Here is a 20,303-nt window from a genome sequence, read left to right as displayed (position 1 = left end):
AAAAAGGTGGACATTAATAGGATACTGAGTCCAAGGCTTATATGTCACTGCTCCCGTAGAGCTGATTGATTAGATTAGATTAGATTACAGTGTGGAAACAGGCCCTTCGGCCCAACAAGTCCACACCGACCCGAAGCGAAACCCACCCATACCCCTACATTTACCCCTTACCTAACACTATGGGCAATTTAGTATGGCCCCTGAGGCGGGAATTGAACCCGGGTCTCTGGTGCTGTGAGGCAGCAGTGCTAACCACCGTGCCGCCCACCAATTGTGGGCGCCCACCTGATTGTTTGGGAGCATCCTAAAACTGCCCAGAGATTATACAAATTTCTTTAGCAGCTCCCATATCAAAAGAAGTAAAATCAGCAACCACCTAGTGTACTGAATTTGAACCTATCACATTGCTCTTTGCACTGGAATTTAGTGCTCATTAATATATTGTAGTCCCATTGCAATTCAACCTACTGCAATGCTACAATAATTATTGAATTAGGTTTATTGTCACATGTACTCACATGAGAACAGTGAAAGCTTACAAGTCACCACTTACGATGCCATCTTAACTACAGAGCAGAAAACTAAGGCAAACAAAATTTAAGATGTTAATCATTACAGTCCTTCTTACTAAAAGGCAGAAAAGCAAAGAAACACAATAATCAGTTCAACACCACAGTCCATAAGCACCTGGCCATGCTGGGCTCACACTCCTCACAGTCCTTGACCTCACTCCTGCCTCTGCCCTGGGCTGCCTGCTCTCACCACCTTGCAGCCAGTTCCTGGTACCACCGCCGTCAGCCACCCCAGGCTACCTGCTCCCACTCTGGCTGCCGATGGCCCCAGGATACCTGCTCCTGCTCTCACCGCTGATGGCCCCAGGTTACCTGCTCCCATCTCACCGCCGTCAGCCACCCCAGGCAACCTGCTCCCACTCTCACCGCTGATGGCCCCAGGCTACCTGCTCCCACTCTCACCGCTTATGGCTACTTGCTCCCACTCTCATTGCCAATGATCCCAGGCTGCCTGCTCCTGCTCTCACCACCATTGAAGAGAGCACTGTTGTTGATGTGTGTGCATGGACTTTCAGAAGGCATTTAATACAGTGCCACACAACAGTCTTGTGATGAAAGTTAAAGATCAGGGAAAAAAGAGTCAGTGGAGATATAGATTCAAAATTGGCTGAGTGATAAGAAACAAAGAGTAATGGTTAATGGAGGAAGGTTTGTAGTGGAGCTCCCAGGGGTCCATATTGAGACCCTTGCTTTCCCAAATATATATAACTGATTTAGATCTTGCTGTTCATGGGACAATTTCAAAGTTTGCAGATGACGCAAAGCTTAGAATAATTTCAGACTGTAAGCAGGACATTGCAGAATTTCAGAGGACGTTGATGAGTTGGTGGAATGGGCAAATAGATGGCAGATGTGTTTCAATGCAGAGAAGTGTAAGGTGATGCATTTTGTAGGAAGTACATTGAAAGACAATATAACAAAGGGAATACAATTCCAAATAGGTTGCAGGAGGGACCTGGATATGCATGTACACAGATCATCAATCATGGCAGGACAGGTAGAGAGCAGGAAGTGAAGCATACAATATCATGGTTTATTAATAAGGCACACAGTACAAGAGCAAATACGTGATGTGTACAACACTTGTTACACTTCAACTGGAGTAATGTGTACGGTTCAGTGTGCCACATGATAGGAACAATGTGAAGACATTGGAGAGTGCAGAAATGGTTTAAAAGAATGGTTCCAGGAATGAGGAAATTTCAGTCAGGACGATAGATTGAAGAAGATGAGACTGTTCTTGGAGAGAAGGAAACTGGGGAGAGATCTGACTGAGGTTTTCAAAACCAAGAGAAGCTGGATAAGACAGATAGGAAAAGAAAACTGCTCCTGCTTATAAAAGGGATAAGAACAAGTGAGTATAGATTTAAAGTGATCTGCAAAAGAAGCAAGGGTGAAAAAGGAAAAGTGTTTTCATTTGTGAGTAGTTAGGGTATGGAATGTATTGTGGCAGAGCCAGGTTCAATTGAGACATGCAAAAAGACATTGGATGATTACTTGGATAGAAATAATTTACAAGAGTATGGAAAATAAACGGGCAATTGGCATTAGGTAATAGTGCTCATTTAACAAGCCAGTGCAGGCATGATGGGCTGCATGGCCTCCTTCTGCACCATAACAATTCTGTGTGCCACCAGCAAAGATGCTACCAGGCAGTGAGCTAGCATGGATACTATCCAAACTATCTTGGTACTTTGTAATTATTTTCTTCAAAATTTAGAAACAGTGAAACACTAGTTATTTCCCATTTTCTAGTTTGCCAGCCCTTTCAAATGTTAAAAATGGAATGATCTTATATCTGTGCAGCTCTACCAACTTATATAATGTGATTTGGTTCATAATATTAGTATTTAGAAATTTAGCTTCTAAAATGGAGAAAACCATGTATAGCTTTAAGTTTGATTTGTATTTATAAACTTTAAGGGTTAAAAAGGGAAAGGCATAGAATTCAAAACTGGAACTAAAACTTAGTGTAGTACTGGATTGTCTGAAGTTTTATTTACATAGTTGTCAGTGAGGTCAATAAAACCTTTGAGGTGAATAGTTGGATGTATTAGAAGCAAAGCTTTAAGAGAAAAATAATTGCTGTTGCCAAACAAAAGAGTATTTTATGGTAAGCAAACAGAAATCCAGAAGTCAGATAGTGGATGCAGGTTTCTTTCAGAGGGAAGAGGACCACAAAATCAACAATGAATTTTAGCAGTCTTCAAAACAAGACAAGAAAAGCAGCAAAAATGAGCAGAAGCCTGTGTAAAATGAAACTAAAGAATCCTTGTTAAGAAATAAGTGAGCAGTTTTAACAGCTTGTTTTAAGGATATCAGGAAATGACATTGATTAAAGAAATAACAACAAGTGAATGCAGAAATTTGCTGAAAAGAAATAATTGCAACCGAGCCAACTGATGAAGGAATTTTAAAGTGGACGCAGGGTTACCCCTCTCTGAGGTTTGGCTAATGTTGTTGAGAATAAAAGGGTTGAATATTTATTTCTGAAATTTGTAATAAGACTACTTCAATTAGTCTTTGTATTGTGAAAATAATATTAAGTTTTCCCTTTCTGTGTAATAAAATTTGATGCTCTCTTAAAAGTACTTTGGCAACATCTTGTGAATATATTCAGTGACTGTCCACCAGTAAAAATAAAATGTGTGCGCTATCAAACCTGATTTCACTTTGGCATCTGACTTGTCCAATATTATCATCAGCTGGGATCATAACAATATGCTTGCTGAAAGTGAAGAAAATCAGTAGAAGTTCTCAATTCGTAGTCAGCTAAACAGCCGTAGGCTATGAAAACAAGGTTATGGTTGATCGACTATATGTTTGCATTGGTATCCCTTTGCCCAGTTTCAACCCCAGTCTAAATAGGACATTAATACTTATCTAAATTTTATAATTAAAATTGATCACAAATATAAAGTTTGAGGCATTCCAAAGACATACCTATTGAATGCAGGTGTTATTGGATCATTTTAAATTGCACATAGCTCTCAGTGAACAGCTTTTTTTTCGTAGGAGTAGGGTGATATTCTCGCCATGATTCCAACACACATTTCTGGTACTTCATCTTATAAAACTATTGTTAGAAAATCTTTTGCTTCATTTTGAAATTGTATGGTTTCATATTATTGTTTACTTATTTATTTTGTAAGTGTAAACTATATGTAATTTACATACAATGATCAAATATTCAAAAGTAATTGGGCTAAATTGTTATAGGAAAGCACATCAGATAGGTGTTAGTTATTTTTCTAGAATAGATTCTAAATCCCGCCTTTCCTTACATATCAAATTTGGTTGTAAGTAAGTTTTTATTGAGAGAACAAATAGAATAGAAAGAGCAAGGAAATGTGCGTGAAGTTTTATAGATACCACTTTGAAAACATCTTTATAAACTAAACTGACAAGTTCTACAATTGGAGTGTCTGCTTTGGGGAATTACATATGATAAAGCCATTGGACCACAACATGTCCGTAATGTTCTTTATATAGAATGTCAGTCTGAATCATCTAAACATCTAGAAATGTTTGGGTAGAATGCATGCAATTAATAGAATATACATAAAATAGAAGCAAAGAAAACAAGACTTTGCACATTGCTTGGGGTGTGGGGCACAAAGCCCTATTGAGCAGGCTGATTGCACTCTTCTAAAATGTTAAAGACAATTTAAAACATAACTCAATCTTAAAAGCAGTTCATCTAAAGTAGAACTGATAGCTAATATTTCTGACTGTCAGGTCTCTCCAGTACTTATAAGGTGGTTAAGGGTTGTGGGGGAGGAGAAAGAGAAAGCAAGGCTATGAGGTTGTATTTAATTGATAGAATGAATCAATTATATTTACAGTACATTGTCAGATTCAAGTGAAACATTGACCTATGCATTGTGTTATTGCATAATGTAATGGGAAGTAATTATATTACGTTAAAGTTGCAATTTCTTACCTTTTTAAATTAAAGCTGTGAGCACTGAGTTTGAAAAATAGGGAGGGGGTTGGGTGATAGACCAGTCAGGAAATTTCTTTAATGTATTTTCATATAGAAGGGTGTCATCACTGGTATGCCAGTAGATTTTAGACCTTTTTTTGTTGATTGAGAGAAAAGAAACTTTTGATTATGAAATCATTCAAGACCGGGAATACAGTGATATTTGAACAGACTGATTTTAGCACATTGTCTGTTTATCCTTGGGACATGAATCTTTCTGCGAAAAAGAAAAGAATCTCTGCTTATTAGGTGTAAACGTGCACCAGTGCAGAGGTGAGCTTTCCCACCTGAAGTAGGGAATCAAGTTCAGCTATCCTAACAAACTAGAGATCCAAGGTGAGCTATCCCAGCACAGAATGAAAAGCAGGCACTTTTGGAAATATATTTTTCTGTACCAACAACTTGCTGAATTAAATTATGTGCGGGTAAGATTTTGTACATTTGTATAAAACATGGTTTGCAAGTGCATTCCTTTGAATTATGTAGATCTTTTTGGGGATATTCTATTCAGAATATATTCCAAAGTACTTATACATTTCATGTGAAATTAGTATGGACAGTTTCAAACCAGGTCATATTGAATATCGGCATACAACTTGCCTCACTCAGTAGAAAACTGTCAGAACCTGAAATTATTAGACTGCAATTCTGGCACTTTTGCCAAATTTATATTTGCTGGAGCCTTTCAGTGTGCTGGCCTTACCAGAGAATATAGAGCTTTTAGGGGAGGGCACTTAATTAACATTAGTTTGTGCCTGTACTACTGTATCTGTATCTCCAACATCTCCTACCACCAAGATTAAAACACCAGGTTATAGTCCAACAGGTTTATTTGGAAGTTCTAGCTTTCGGAGTTGTGTGATTTTTAACTTTGTCCACCCCAGTCCAACACCAGCACCCGCACATCATGGCTACCTCCAAGATGACAGGAACACTTACTTGATGTTCCCTAAGTTCTCCATATCACTCCCTCTTTGTATAGAAACCAAAAAAACTATCAGTTTTAAATAGCAATTTGGGAGATCAAGGTACTTGCCAGGCTTAGATCCCAGGAGGAGTCTTCATTCATCTTTGTTAAGTGTAGTATGCTACTATTGTAGCTTTACCATCAAAAATCTAGAATCCCTACAGTGCGGAAACAGGCCCTTCAGCCTAACAAGTCCACACTGACCCTCCGAAGAGTAACCCACTCAGACCCATTCCCCTACTACTCTGCATTTACCCCAGATTAATGCACTAACCTACACATCTCTGAACACTATGGGCAATTTAACAGGGCCAATTCACCTCACCTGCACATCTTTGGATTGGGGGAGGAACCAGAGCACCTGGAGGAAACCCATGCAGACACAGGGAGAATGTGCAAACTCCACACAGACAGTTGCCTGAGGCAAGAATGAACCTGGGTCTTTGGCATTGTGAGGCAACAGTGCTAACCACTAAGCCAGCATGCCGCCCTCAAATACCAGTTTTTGACTGTCTTGGGCCCTGGTCAATATCTGGACTGAGATTTCATTTACCCTCCAACATGTGGGCCATGGTTCCTTCCGAAAACAGAGATCTTGGTTATGAAATCATAAAGGCTTCGATAAAATGATATTAAATACTGTTTCCAGGTCTTCCACTCCTGCTGTAACTCCCAAAGTAAAAATATCAAATTGATGAAAAGTAGAATGCTTTACACAATTTAGATTGAAGACATGGGGTAGTCTCGAGTCAGCTTTACCTTGCAACCATGCTTGTTAAACTTGATCTGGGTGTGCTTGATGTTAATACTGTCTGAAATGGGAAAATATTCATGTCCCCAGTGCAAACATTCTTTTCCTTGGTAAGCAGAAAAAAAATCAACCAAAAAAATGTAATTTTCCTTATATTCAGTGGGAACTGACATAGTTTAGATTTCAGCTAATTCATTGGGGAAGGATGTATGAGTGAAGATTCTAATTAAAAAAAAAATTGCTGCTTTGAAAATTCTCATTTCATGTCGAGAGAGACAAGATTGGTCAGATCACTTGTAAATTGTGCTTGTGTTCAGTGGGCATCAAATAACAGGCAGATTTTATATTTTGAATCATCTTTTAATTTGAAAGGCAGAGGATTTGAATGCACGGGGAACAAATGTAGCATTTAATCTTGGATTTGTACCATAGCCAGCGATTATTATTTGTATGGGATGTGTAAACAGCACTGTAACTGTATTATTTCTTTCCCCCTCACTTATATAACCTGGAGGGTACTAAAAAGTGTTCTGCAAAATTAACATTCTGCTGACTTTCGCCTATAAATGAGAAGAATAGCTATTAACATTTGTGTATTTTCATTATGTAAATGGTGTTAACACATGCCCACAAATTGCCACCAGCTATGCAATAATTTTCTCTCAGTGATCGTAATGTGTCCAAGTGAGTCATTTTGATTATGACATGCTAATTACATATTGCCTTTCAGATTCAGAAAAACCAGGGATCTTTAATGGTAAGGTTTTATGAGTTTGCAGAGGAAAAAAAATTCACTTTTTTTTCCTGCTGGCTGCCTTTATGCATGCTTGAATGCTTTACTTTAAACTTAGCAAATTGCATTTTTGTTACAACAAGCACTAAAGTGCCTGTAGTAGATTAGGTATCATTAGAAATAATAGAACATCTAGGGTGTCAATGTTTTTATAAGACTTCCGCGCTGTTGATTAATCTTGCAACATTTTACTGCATTAATGATTTTCTCAGTCTACTGTAAAAGACTGCATATAAGCTAATACTTCTCTCTGTTCCACCGCACCCCCGTCCCCCACCTCACTTGCCATTGCAGCCACTACAGTTATTGCAGTGCATCGTTGATGAGGTGAGTCACTGTCTTATGTGCTTTCTCTTCTAAAGTCATTCTTAATGGCCTGGAAAGTTTTATTTATACAGTATACACGTTATATTTTTCTTAATGAAGCTCTTGACTCTAACAACCTCTTAAGCCCAGTCCAGCTCCTTAGACCATCAAACCTAGCCATGCCAGACCTATATCAAGCTCAAATATGACCCTATCCATGCATACCATTCAGGTACCGTAGAGGAACTAGGTAAAGCCATGGCTAGAATTGCTGAATAATTACCTTTAGACTAACCTGAGCAGGAGCCTTCCCAAGAGGCCTAGCTCATTTAATGGCTCTAAAACTCAATCTAGAGGATGTCAGTGGTCATGCTTGATTATTTGCCGTGGTATTTTATGAAAGCAATAAAAAGCTTGAGTCTAAGAGAAAAATAGAGGAACATTGACTAATTTAGGTGTTTTTTTTCTCTGTATCAGATCCGTTTGGTTTGCAAGGTATTGTGACTGTTTCATGCTGCCTTGCCTTAGTTATTTCAGCACTATGCCTATGCTCCTTCAGCTTATAATTGACAAGAGACCAAAGATAGCCCCTAAATGGTGACAGAGCTTCACTGTTCTCAAATTGACATTTTGTGTTAAGAAATAGCTTATATTAATGAATATCTTGGTTTTTTTTTTGCCCTGTAGTCTTGAGCTTATTCACAAATTTGGTAAAATAATATTTTCCTGCGTGGCCCTATCTCCCTCATCCTTTGCTGGTTTATGACCACTGAGGCCCTCTTTTCTTGATTGTTTGATTATTTTTATCCAGATTTTTTACAAACTGCAACTGTGCTCACCCTGAGGCAAAGAATATTGATTACGCTGTAAAATAACAAAATTTGCACACAAGCTATAACAGATCATCAGGGAGAATTTTTAACCACCCCTCCCCCTGTGTTTTTCTCTGGCAGTCTCTCTCAATACCCATATTAAGTGTGTTTGCTGCCTCTGTGTCTTTTTCTTTATGCCTGAGCACTTTGCTGACATGTGCTAATAACCAAATGCCAAGAGAGAGTCCAGTTGGTGTTACCACACACTAAACATACTGAACTTGTCCTTTAGCTCATAGATTGCAGGTAATTAATAATTAAACTGTTTCAGTTGTAATGGGTTGACCTCCATGAACTGTTCATTACTCACATGGCAAAGGCATCACTCAAAGTATTTTTTCATTGCCCTTCGCTGTGCTCGAGCTGAATATGTGGAATTCAGTGGGCCACCTAAATTTCAGCTGACCAACTACTTACTTAAACTGCTGCAAATTAAACCTTTTTTTACAATGTGAATATTGTTCTTTGCAAAAGAGTGAAGAATGTTTGCATCCTGTATGTACCATTTAGTTTAGAAAATGGAAAATACACCAAGGCTATTAATTGTGTGACAATTCATATCTATGGTCTCATTCAAGTGTGGCTTTTTGGCACAAGGCTCACATGTGCTTAGCCACGCTTGAAGATAAACTATTTTCCCTAACAGCTAACCTAATTATTCCTTAACCCGCTTTTTTTTAAGTGCTAGGTCTATTGACCCCTGGTCTCTCCTTTCTGAATTACCCCTCGATAAAGGATATAATTTCAATTTTTTTAAAATCCCCAGCACATTATGAGTAAATAAGAGTTATTAATTGAAAGTCCTCGCATGAAGTTATTAAAATGGAGAAAATAAGATTGCAGTTTTTTTAAATCTAAAATACAGCAAAATAGCAATACATATGAGATCCTTTATAAATATTTATAAATATTCACAGGCCTTGAATTAGCACCGTGGAAAGCTTAGCATACAGTTAACAAGTCTGCAAATCCTTTCTTTGTTCTTTTATAAGCAGCACTTGCCAATTTAAAATAAGTAGCAGAGAAATAAATTTTAGATAACTGGATCAAGTATTTGTACACATTTTCTTGTGTTGCAATAATTTTTTTCTCTTCCATCTTGAAATTGAACTAATAAAGAATAAATGTCAGAATGGCTCAGTTGGTCTGAATTGGAAGGTCATGGGTTCAAGAATGTTGACATTCTACTGCATTTCAAAAGTATAGCCCTTCAGACAACACGTTAAACTAGGGCTTGATCTGCCTTTTGTTGTGACTCAGAAGATCAGGAGTTTACGCAGTGTCCTGGCTAACTTACTTAATTTAAGTATCAAAAACACAATCATAGAATACTACAGTGCAGAAAGAGACCATTCAGCCCAGTGAGTCTGCACCAATTCTCCAAAGTGCATCCTACCCAGACCCAACTCCCCTCATCCCAGTCTTTGTAAAGTCAGCAAATTGAAAGAGTTCTTCCTTGTGTATTTCTTCCAAACCTGTCATAACTTTGTACACATGTACTTAATCTCTCTTCATTTTATTTTTCTGTAAGGAGAACAGTATTTCAGTGTTTCCAAACCAAACTAGAAGCTAAAATCTCCATTCCCATAGCTATTCTGGTAAATTTCATCTGCACACTTTGAAGGATCCAATACCTTTCCTAGAGTATGGTGACCAGAACTGGATGCAATACTGTAGCTGTGACCCAAAGAGAGCTTTCTAAAGTTTCAGTATAATTCTCTGCTTTTGTACTCATATCTTCATATATGAAGCCCATGATCACTAGTCTCTCAATGTATTCATCCACCTTCAAAGATCCTCCAAGCAGATGCACCTCTAGATCTTCTGTTCCTGCATACTCTTTAGAATGGTGGTATTAAACTTATATTTCTTCTCCCGTCTCTTCTACCAAAGTGGATTACCACACATTTCTCTGTATGACATTTCACCTGCCACGCATCTGCCCAGTCCACTACCCTGTACTAGTCTGCAATATGTCTTATTTAAAAATGGTGTTTGACTTCCTTTTAAACAAATTATAACTAAATAACAAATAACTGCTGCTAAATTTTAAAAAATGTCTAAACAGTGGGGTCCATTGCCATTCATTAACTTCTCATGCTTACAATACTGAGTCATTGTCTTTTTACTAGACTTACAGACTCATTCTACCACATGGATAAGGGAAACAGATTTTGTACTACAAACAATCAGAACTGGCTCACAGGTACCATTGTTCTGGTATCTGAATTTAAACAAAGACAACATAAAATTAGTGGACTTGTTTTCTTGTTGAAAACATGTTGTTGACGTACAATCCTTTGACTCATCAGGTGGCCTTTTAGTAATCTAAACTTGTATTGTGGAAATACGTGCAATAAACTAGTTATATTTTGCCTGAGTTAAACTGTTATCTGACTCTGAATTCTGAAATACCAGTGGGAATTTATCTTCTGTTTTGGTTTTAAGTAAAAATATGTTCTTAATCAAGTTTTCCTATTTCTGTCCTCTTCTAATAGATTTTTGTTTGAGGTGGGAAATTTCAAAATTGGAACTGATCTTTGTTTGAATGAACAAATAACTAAACGATTGCTTGATTCAATATTTCACCAATGTAATTATTGTCATATAATAATAAAGTCTTGACTCACTCACCTAAAATAATATGGCCAGAAGTGCATCTGTTAAAACATCTGTGTACTACATAGGTCAAAATGTAGGGAATAAATTTTGTGATCGGTCAGTTTCATTTTCTTTTAACTTACAAATGCCAACATAGCTGGCATCTGCTTTGACATGGCTGCCAAGGATCATTGCTGCTTTCTTACAGTCGTGCAGGAAAAATATTAAATATCCCACCAACAAAGAAAATCAATAAATATGTTGGTACATTATGGATATATCTGTAGAAGTAGAAATCTGTCAGTGATATGACATCAGCCATGCTGTTGGAGGTGTCCCAGCCTGTTCTCACTGCCCACCGTTACGTTCCGGTGTAATGTTGGATGTAAAAGATTTTGAATCGTAATGCTCACTGTCAAATGGCATTTTTCACTGGCTCTTCCTACCTCTGTGTCCCTTAACTTACTTTCCTGACTTGATTGTATTCTTCAAGCAGCCTCCTGTTGTATAAATGGGAGACAAAGCTCAGATGAGAGATCTACTTAATTTTCTCCCTTGTAATTACTGATCTCATTTTTCTGATAATTTGAAGTTGTAATTGGCTACGGCAATTACATGTATATTTACTAATCACATTTGAAGCTCTGATTGTATCTATTTGCTACCATTGATAATGAAGCTTACAAATTGCAGAGGTGCTTTTCATGTGTTTTCATCACATCAAAGATTTTTCAACACCACCCCCTTCTTCCATACCAATTCTCCACCCCCCCCCCCCCCGCCCCACCCCCAATCTGGAAAAAGCAAGCACTCATATATACAGACACACCTTTCTCTTTCTCTTTTTGCCATAATGAATGCACGCATGCACTTGACACAGTTATATAGTAGAGAAATTGTTTGGCTCCTACTAAACGCTACACACATTGAGTTTTGCCTGAAGCATTGAAAGGTTGTATGTAATGATATATTGCTCATCCAAATGGCTGAAGCAGTCCAAAGCACTGTGAGATTAAAATAAGTCATCTCTTTGTTAATTTAAATAGGTGCATGTATCATACTTTGCAGGGTAGTTTTAACAGGGATGTCACAGAAACTGCAGCCAAAAGGTATTTTTAATGGAAAAATGAGAACAGATGAAAATGCAGTCACTTCCAGCTGCCTTTTATATTCTGCTGTTCTTCAGCAATTGCAAATTTGATGAGGCAGCCATTAAACTCCCGCAGATCTTAATTTTAAGAAATTTCTGTGCATAATTCTGTAAGATTTGAGTCTTTTTTTGTTGGAATAGCAAAGAAATTGCATCCGAGGGTTTTTGTTATGCACTGTGTGGTACAATCATCTTGCAGCCTTTAAATTGGCTGCTATTATAACTATTTGCTTATAATTATAATGGTAAATCTTTATGTAGTTTTTCCTGGAATTTATGCAGTTAGTAAACCAATTGTATGATAGCAAGTTGATTATTTTTAGAATATGTCTCTAATATGTTTTCTGATTCTCTTTTAAAATTAATATATAGTTTAGTTCTAGTGAACTGTTAAAGTTTAATGTTATATAGAAGTAAGTTTTAAAACAATGTTTTAAGGGAACATTTTTGAAATTTGAGATATATCTGCCCATCAAATGTATTTTAATATTTTATGAAGTCAGTTCCACATGTAAAAAATTAAAGAAAATGCTTGTAGGTTTTAATAGTTAAATAATCGAACCATGTGCACAAAGTAGTACAGTATTTACATTAAAGTCTGAGAATTACCCGTTAAAATAGAATTAATCATCCTATATTAACTGAATAGATGACCAAATTCCAGTTAAGTTAGAAACTCAATCAATAACTTTCTCAAAAATGTTCAAGTTTAGTGTTAGAGACTGCATAGAGTTTCTCAACTTGCCAGTAAAATTGATTCATTGAAATAACCTTTTTGTTTTTGTTTCTGTCCTTTACTTATTCTCTCTATTTCTCCTTTCTCTCTTCCATTTTTTCTCTCTCTCTCTCTCTCTCCCTCATACACTTTGTCTTACTGCTTCCCAGGATCCACCAGTCCTTCCGGTTGGAGAGTTTTCTGAGCCATTTGTACATTTCATCACTCAGTGGTAAGCTCCGTTTGCAAATATGCCATCTCCTCAGTGTAAATGATACATTCCATTAGCTCTCAGACTCCAGGAGACCTTATGGCTCTTCTACATCTTTCCATAGGCAGGGAGAGTCTGTGTGCCGTGAACAGATGGATAGCAAAGAAAGAAAAGAATACTGTTACTTAATTTCTGTGAATGTTACTTACATGGAAGGTCATACAACACCGTAACATGGAGCAGCTTTTGAAATTATCAGATGTCACATAAAAGTTTTAAAAAGGAGAAGGCGGGGTAACTGGTGTGAAATGTTCACAGATGTCAAGCTGAAACCTAAATGATAGTGGGTAATAGCTTTGTTTTCCCTGGAGAAGCAGCTACTTTGGAATCATAGATTAGGACCGTTACCAAACAAGTCTTTAGACAGCTTGAATTGCTTGCTAATGGGTGCATTATTCCAGAGGTGCATATGTTTGTTTATGGAGACAGCAAATTGTCCTCTGCGATAGTTAATGGTTTATAACTATGCTTCTTGTTTAGTACTCGAGTCTGTTAATTTTTTGAGTGTCATCTGATATTAGCATAAGATGTTATGGGAATACATTTCCTTAAATGACAGTTGCACTTCATAGAAAACAACTTGTGTATTATAAAAACATTAAAAGATGTTTTGATGCAAAAAGAAATAAACTTTTTATTGAATTTTTTTTTAAAAGTGTACTGTTTTGCTGAAGGGTTTTGTTTGTAATTTATTTTTTTAATCGTTCACAGCTATTTTCTGCTAAGTGACTGAAACATTATCCCTTCCCCATCTCTGTTTAAAAAAAATTAAACAAATACAGTATTGGAAAACCAACCCAGATAGTCTGTTCTTTTACATGTCCCAGCCCACTCGTAAAGTGCAAGTACATGAAATAAATGTAATTAAAGCAGATGGTAGTAATAGTGATATCACAGCTGTCATCGTTTGTATGTGTCTGTCTCCCAAAAAGGTATAATTTAAGGAAATGTTTTTATAAAAATAATTATTAATGTAGTTTTTAAAAGAAGTTTTGACTGTACAATGGTTATAAAAATGCTGGTGTTTTGCACTATCGATATTGGAAGAGTTTAGGAATAAACTTGTGGGAAATTTAAGATTGGAAAGATGGAATTGCATTTTGTAATTCACTTAGGATTGGTATTGTATTTTTCCATTTTGTCCAGAAATCACGCAGCACAGTTTTGAAAGTGCAATTTACTTCATTTTGCATTCTAAACAGAAGCAAGGTTAGCATGTGCTAGTTTTGTTTCAGTCCTGTAATGATATTTCAGTTGTATTTTTGTAGAACACAACATTCTTTTTGAAGTTTTCTCTCAATGACTGCGGGAGAACTATTGCATTACATGTGCTACCAAGCCATACAGATTTAAGGTCTGAGGTTTGATAGTTCTGTGGTGTTTTCTGGAGGAACAACAAATAAAGTCTACTCGCAGAGTGCTTCAGAGAACAACTCTGTGAAGCCCTCACCAACTAACCCCATGCCCAGTAGTCGAACACTTCAACTTCCCCTCGCACTCCACCAAGGACATGCAGGTCCTGGGCCTCCTCCCTCGCCATGACCGAATCACCCGACGCCTGGAGGAAGAATGCCTCATCTTCTGCCTCGGGACCCTCCAACCCCATGGCATCAATGTAGATTTCATCAGTTTCCTCATTTCCCTTGTCCCACTTTCCCGGTTCCACCCTTCCAATTGAGCACCACCCTCATGACCTACCTGTCCATCTTCCATCCCACCTATCCGCTCCACCCTTCTCTCTGACCTATCACCATTGTCCCCACCTCCATCCACCTATCGCACTCTCAGCTACCCTCCTCCCATGCCCACCCCGCTCCCATTAATCTCTCCACCCCAGGCTCCCAGCCTCATTCCTGATGCAAGGCTTTTGTCCGAAACATCGATTTTCCTGCTCCTCGGATGCTGCCTGACCTGCTGTGCTTTTCCAGCAACACATTTTCAGCTCTAATCTCTACCATCTGCAGACCTTACTTTCGCCTAATGAAGGCACAACAGTCCATTCATTTATTCCCAAGCTGTGAGAGTGATTTTTAATTGCCCATTAATGCTGTACAGTTATTTCTGATGTGTAAAATATGAATGTAAACATCTGATAAGGATAAAATTGGGTTTGTCTCCGTGTGGTCAATTAGCCTGTCCACACTTACTGGCCAGGCTTGCATATGATGTTTAGGTACTCAGTGCACTTTCAGGGAGCAGTTGGTATCTATGGAACTATAGCCCAACTTAGAGACATTGAGGGGAAAAAAATGGACACTGCTTACTAGTACAACCTTCTAACTATGATTTTAGTCTGTGGGGATGGCAATAAATGGTGGCTGAACCTGTCCCCTTAATATTGTGAAGAAAAATCTCAGTCTGGATTTTTTTTTCTTGAGTGATATTGCATTGTGCTGCAGGGGGTAAGATTTATCTCATGGCAAATATGAGGCTGGGAGAGGGTTAGAACTAAGCCTGCAAGATGGATGATTGTCATTTGGAACCTCTTCATGGCCAGTTCAAGAGAAGCACTAACACTACAGAAGTCAGTCCACCTCCATGAATGCGCTGATGAGAGAGGGCGTAGAACTTCCGGTGAATATGTTTTTGCTTTATAAACAGAATGACCTGAATTTGCCATCCAAGTGGCTGAAAAGGCTGACAGGTTTGCTATTGTTAAGGGGTTCAACAGCAACCTCACTTGTGAAGTCTGGAAGTACAGTGTGTCTGAGTTGGTTGTGTTGGGGCCCACAATAATGGTCACTGTTTCTATTCTTCAAGAAGCAAGGACTATTAATGAGAAAACCACCTATTTGCTTAAATTTGTACAAGATGTTAATCATATACGCAAATTAAGCACAGAACATGTAATTGTTCTAATCATAATAATAATTGCAAATAAAAATGTTTTGTTGAACTCCCTCAGCACTTCCCTATGACCCTATGTTGTCATGATGACGGGCCTATGCCCAAAATGTTGACTCTCAGGCTCTTTGGATGCTGCCTGACTGGCTGCGCTTTTGCAGCACCACACTCTCAACTCTGATCTCCAGCATCTACAGTCCTCACTTTCCCCTATCCTGTCAGCCCTCCCTGGCATTCTGTCCTCTAACTCTGGCTCCCCTGCTCTGAGGCTTTATCACTGACAGGAATGTAAGCAATAACATCCTTGGTCATGTCAGAATGACCATAAACAAAATGGTCCTTTCACAAAAATAACAGGCCTAGGAGTTCTGCACTGTCTAATCTGCAGAGTGCTAACTTAAAAAGGGGAAGGAGTCAAGGATTTTGTGTTTGGCATTTGTTGTCATGTTGATTATGAGTATAGAAGCCTGCACAGATTTATATGCGAATGTTCAGTTAAGTAATTGGTAAGATCATGGAATCCTGAAAGAGAAACAGCTGGGCTTTAAAGTGTTATTAGTTGTTAGGGGTGAAGAAAGAAAATTTCAGGGTGTTGTTAAAAGAATAACTCGGTCTTACTTCTATTGAAGGCCATAGGAGACTGAGAAAGAAGATTGCAGGTGATTTGCCAGGGACAATTATTAGAGACGTCTGCCGAATGTGATTAATGGAACTGTGTGGGATTGAGGGAAGATGATGATTGTAGGAACCTGTAGAATTCAAGAGGTGTTTGAGCTGACACTGGCGCTGCTACATGGACACCATTTATGGAGGTTAGCAGTTGGGTTGGAGATCATAGGACCTTTGTCTTTAGCTTTGGCTTTGCTAGAAGAAATCGGTGCTGGTGCTGCAAGCATCAGGCACAAGTCCAAGTTATGATGGACACTGGGGCTGAGGAGGATAGAAGTGGATGTTAGGCCCCATATTTGAATATGTTATTGGCTAATACTCACTTCTGGGATGGCTAAAGGACAACTTCTGCTAAAATGGCATCCAACATAACTCACTAGAACTGTGCGTGTACAATACAGGTGCTATTCTGGAGAGATAGGTGCACCACATGTCTAGCGCTGAGAAGCCAAATTTCTGAAAAGTCAAGGTCACTAAAAATTGACATGAGTCCAAAATCTGTGTTGATCAGTTATTTTTCTGTTAAACTGTGATCATACATCAAAGGTTATAAAGATTATGAAATAATTATAATGTTTGCTTATTACAGTATGAGAAAGTTGCCAACAGAAAGACCTGCACCTGAAGACCTCATGGTAAGCCATCATTTTTGAAATTATTTAATTTTCAGGCAACATCTCTGACTAACGAAACCTAAAATGACTGGGTACCAAGTTCTGTTCTCAACATATCACCATTGGGTGATTTTAAACATAAGTAAATTATTAAAATATTAATTATATAATATAGATTATTATTAACCAAGTCTTTTTTATTTTACATACATTTTATTTGTAAGATCAATCATTAATGTGATTTTTTTTTGGTTAAGAAATCCGGTATGTTATGAGTGATATGTGATTATTCAAGCAGGGTGCAAGGGATAGACCAGGAAACCGCAAGTCAATTTATCTATCTAACCTTAGTGGTGGGAAAATTATTCGAAGTAATACTAAGGATGGAATTAATCTACATTTGGAGATTAATAGCCACCACAGTTTTGTTGACCAACCTGATTGAAATAGGTGTATGAATGAGGACAATTCGATGCAGTCTACTTGGATTTTACCTAATAGCGAAGGTACGAGCCCATGGTAATTTGGCACTGGAACCAGAACTGGCTGAGTGGCAGGGAGCAGAAGGTGATAGTCGAGGGTGTTTTTGTGACTCAAAACCATTGTGTTTCTGCTGAATTCAGTGTTGGAGCCCTTGCTGTTTATGGTACATATAAATGATTCAGACTTGAATATAGGAGGGTTGATCTGGAAGGTTGCAGACAATATGAAAATTGGTGGAGTAGTAAATAATGAGGAGGATAACTTTAGATTACATGAGGATATAGATTGGTTGCTCAGATGGGTTGATCAGTGTCACATGGAGTTCAATCCAGATGAGTGAAATGATGCTCTTGGGCAGGATGAACAAGGCAAGGGGATGCGTGGTGAATAGTAGGACCCTGGGAAGCATCAAGTATGAGAGGAACTTTGGTGTGCATGTCCATCAGTTTCTTAAGGTAACAGGACAGCTAGATAAACTGCCTAAGTAGTCAGATAAGATACCTTAATTAGTCAAAGCATAAAGTTTAAGAGCAGGGAGGTTATGTTGGAACTGTATAAAAAGTTGATTAACCTGCACATAGAGTAGTGTATTATGTACAGTACTAGAATTCAGATTATAGAAGGGATTTGATTCCATTGGAGTGCATACAGGGCAGATTTAACAGGATGTTGCCTCGACTGGAGAGTTTTAGATATGAAAAGGATTGGATATACTCGGGTTATTTTCTTGGACCAGAGGAGACTGATCTGATTGAGATGCATAAAATTATGAGTATCATAGACAGGGTAGTGGAGAGATCAGTGACCAGGGGGCATAGATTTAAGCTAAGGGGCAGGAGATTTAGTGGAGTGTGAGGAAAAAAGTTTTCAACCAGTGGGTGGTGGAAGTCTGGAGCTCTCTTTTGACTGTAAGAGTGGGAGAGAGAGAAACTATCATCACATTTAATATGTATTTAGGTGTGTACTTGCGGTGCCAAGGCATACAAGGCTGTGGGCCAAGTGCTGAAAAATGAGATTGGTATAGTCAGGTGGTTGTTTTGATCAGCACAGACTGATTGGGCTGAAGGCCCTTTTTCTGTGCTGCAAATCTGTATGACTGTACACTGTTGTTTCTCACATATCAATAGCTGGTTTGAAATCAGCGGAACCCCTTTCATTTGGTACATTTTAATGGGAACCAAAAGGTAAAGGGTTTTTTCCCATCTGTCTTAGCTGAATTCCAATCCATTATCTAAAGGGCTAAATGAAAAGTTGTAAGTTATGGATAAAATAAACTGTAAAAACTCCAACCACTATCTCTGTCTAATCTACTGAGTAGTTCTGTCAGAATTTATTGAGAGAGAAATAGAATTAATGTAACAAGTCAAACATTACTCTTCTTATTCCACCAATGCATTCAATTTGTTTAGTGCTATTGGCTGTTGTATTTCCCTACACAATAAAACTCAAATGTATTTCAAAATTAATCTATTAGTCGATTTTTATAGAAATGTTATTTTATTTTTGCAAGAGTAAAGTCTTCATCAGTTTAAAACAATTTTTTAGTGGGGAATTGCCCCATGTTCTTCTGAAAGTGTTATTTACTAGTTACAAATTATGTTTAGACATCTCTGCCCACATACATTCAAGTGGGAACAGGTATTCTGGTTAGTCAGATGTTTAAGGGAATGTTACATTGCACGTGGGACACACCAATTAGTCTAGTCATTAGACTTGCCTTTTTACAGCAAATAATTAGTACAGTTGTACTGTTGACAGCCTGGCCTGATATGTTTAATTATGTTTCCATATGCCTTTCAAGAGCTAATTTTCATTAAAATGTGTTCACTAAGTAAGCAGTTATCTCATAAGAACAGTTATGATTTCTAGGAAACTGAAATGACCATTATGACCAACAAGTCTATCTCTTTCTGATAAGTAATTCTGTTCTTCCAACTTTTGGTGAAAAAGTACTCCTTACTTCCCTTACTGTGAACATCATTTCAGCCTTGCATTGCTTTGCACTTGAATCCATACCTTGCACTCTAAGATGTTTGGTTAAAATATCACTCTATGAAGTATTTACCTCATTATCAAGGGAAGACATAGGCTGGTGTATTCTAATCTCCATGCTACTTATGAATGAGCAGATCCAATGTATGCTTAAAATTATCACCCTATTACAGAGAATTTATGAGACATGCTTTGCACTTTGATCAAATCCCAACATGATAAAGACACCACTTTATCATGGTGTCTTTGATATTTTCTTGTATGGAATTAATTCTAGGCCATTTATTGTGAAACAATGTTATGTTTCTGTTTTTCTTTATGGTTCATGACCACAGCATATGATGAAAATCTTGTCAGGTTAGAACTAAGGTAAGATGTAAACGGTGAGGTCAGTTTCATGGCTAAGGCCAAGTATTGTGTATATCGTACCATTCTTTAGTCAGGATTAAACAGAAATCTGTGCTCAGTTCCTCTTATGGGCTTGAATACCGTGCCAGTTTAAGAATTTTTCTTCCAACTTGTAACTAACTCGTGGTATGTCCTCGTTCCGTGGTCTTTCTCTTAGGCATCTGTTGATGAAGTTGCGCGGGTATCCGTTTTTGGCGAATACCTTGTATAGGTGTTCCTCTTCTTCTTTTTGCAGTTCTGGTGTACTGCAGTGTGTTGTGGCCCTTTTGAACAGTGTCCTGATGCAAAAAGAAGAAGAGGAACACCTATA

The 20,303-nt window shown here is 37.9% G+C and overlaps 1 long non-coding RNA gene across 6 annotated transcripts in view; it reads left to right on the top strand.

The window, feature by feature from the left end:
- Positions 1 to 20,303, top strand: part of LOC122540901 — a 36,055-nt gene that overhangs the window by 12,632 nt on the left and 3,120 nt on the right. For 3 of the 6 annotated variants that reach the window (XR_006309450.1, XR_006309451.1, XR_006309449.1), the window contains 4 exons: positions 7,006 to 7,032; positions 7,363 to 7,395; positions 12,883 to 12,944; positions 17,086 to 17,131. This is a non-coding gene — a long non-coding RNA (uncharacterized LOC122540901). Of the gene's footprint in view, positions 1 to 5,931; positions 7,033 to 7,362; positions 7,396 to 12,882; positions 12,945 to 17,085; positions 17,132 to 20,228; positions 20,263 to 20,303 lie in introns of those variants that run through there. The other 3 variants (XR_006309448.1, XR_006309446.1, XR_006309447.1) reach the window with 2 other exon arrangements.

Source organism: Chiloscyllium plagiosum, chromosome 36, assembly GCF_004010195.1.
Source record: "Chiloscyllium plagiosum isolate BGI_BamShark_2017 chromosome 36, ASM401019v2, whole genome shotgun sequence".
Taxonomy (NCBI): domain Eukaryota; kingdom Metazoa; phylum Chordata; class Chondrichthyes; order Orectolobiformes; family Hemiscylliidae; genus Chiloscyllium; species Chiloscyllium plagiosum.
The sequence above is the reverse complement of the archived record's forward strand: the minus strand, read 5'-3'. Positions and strand labels throughout refer to the sequence as shown.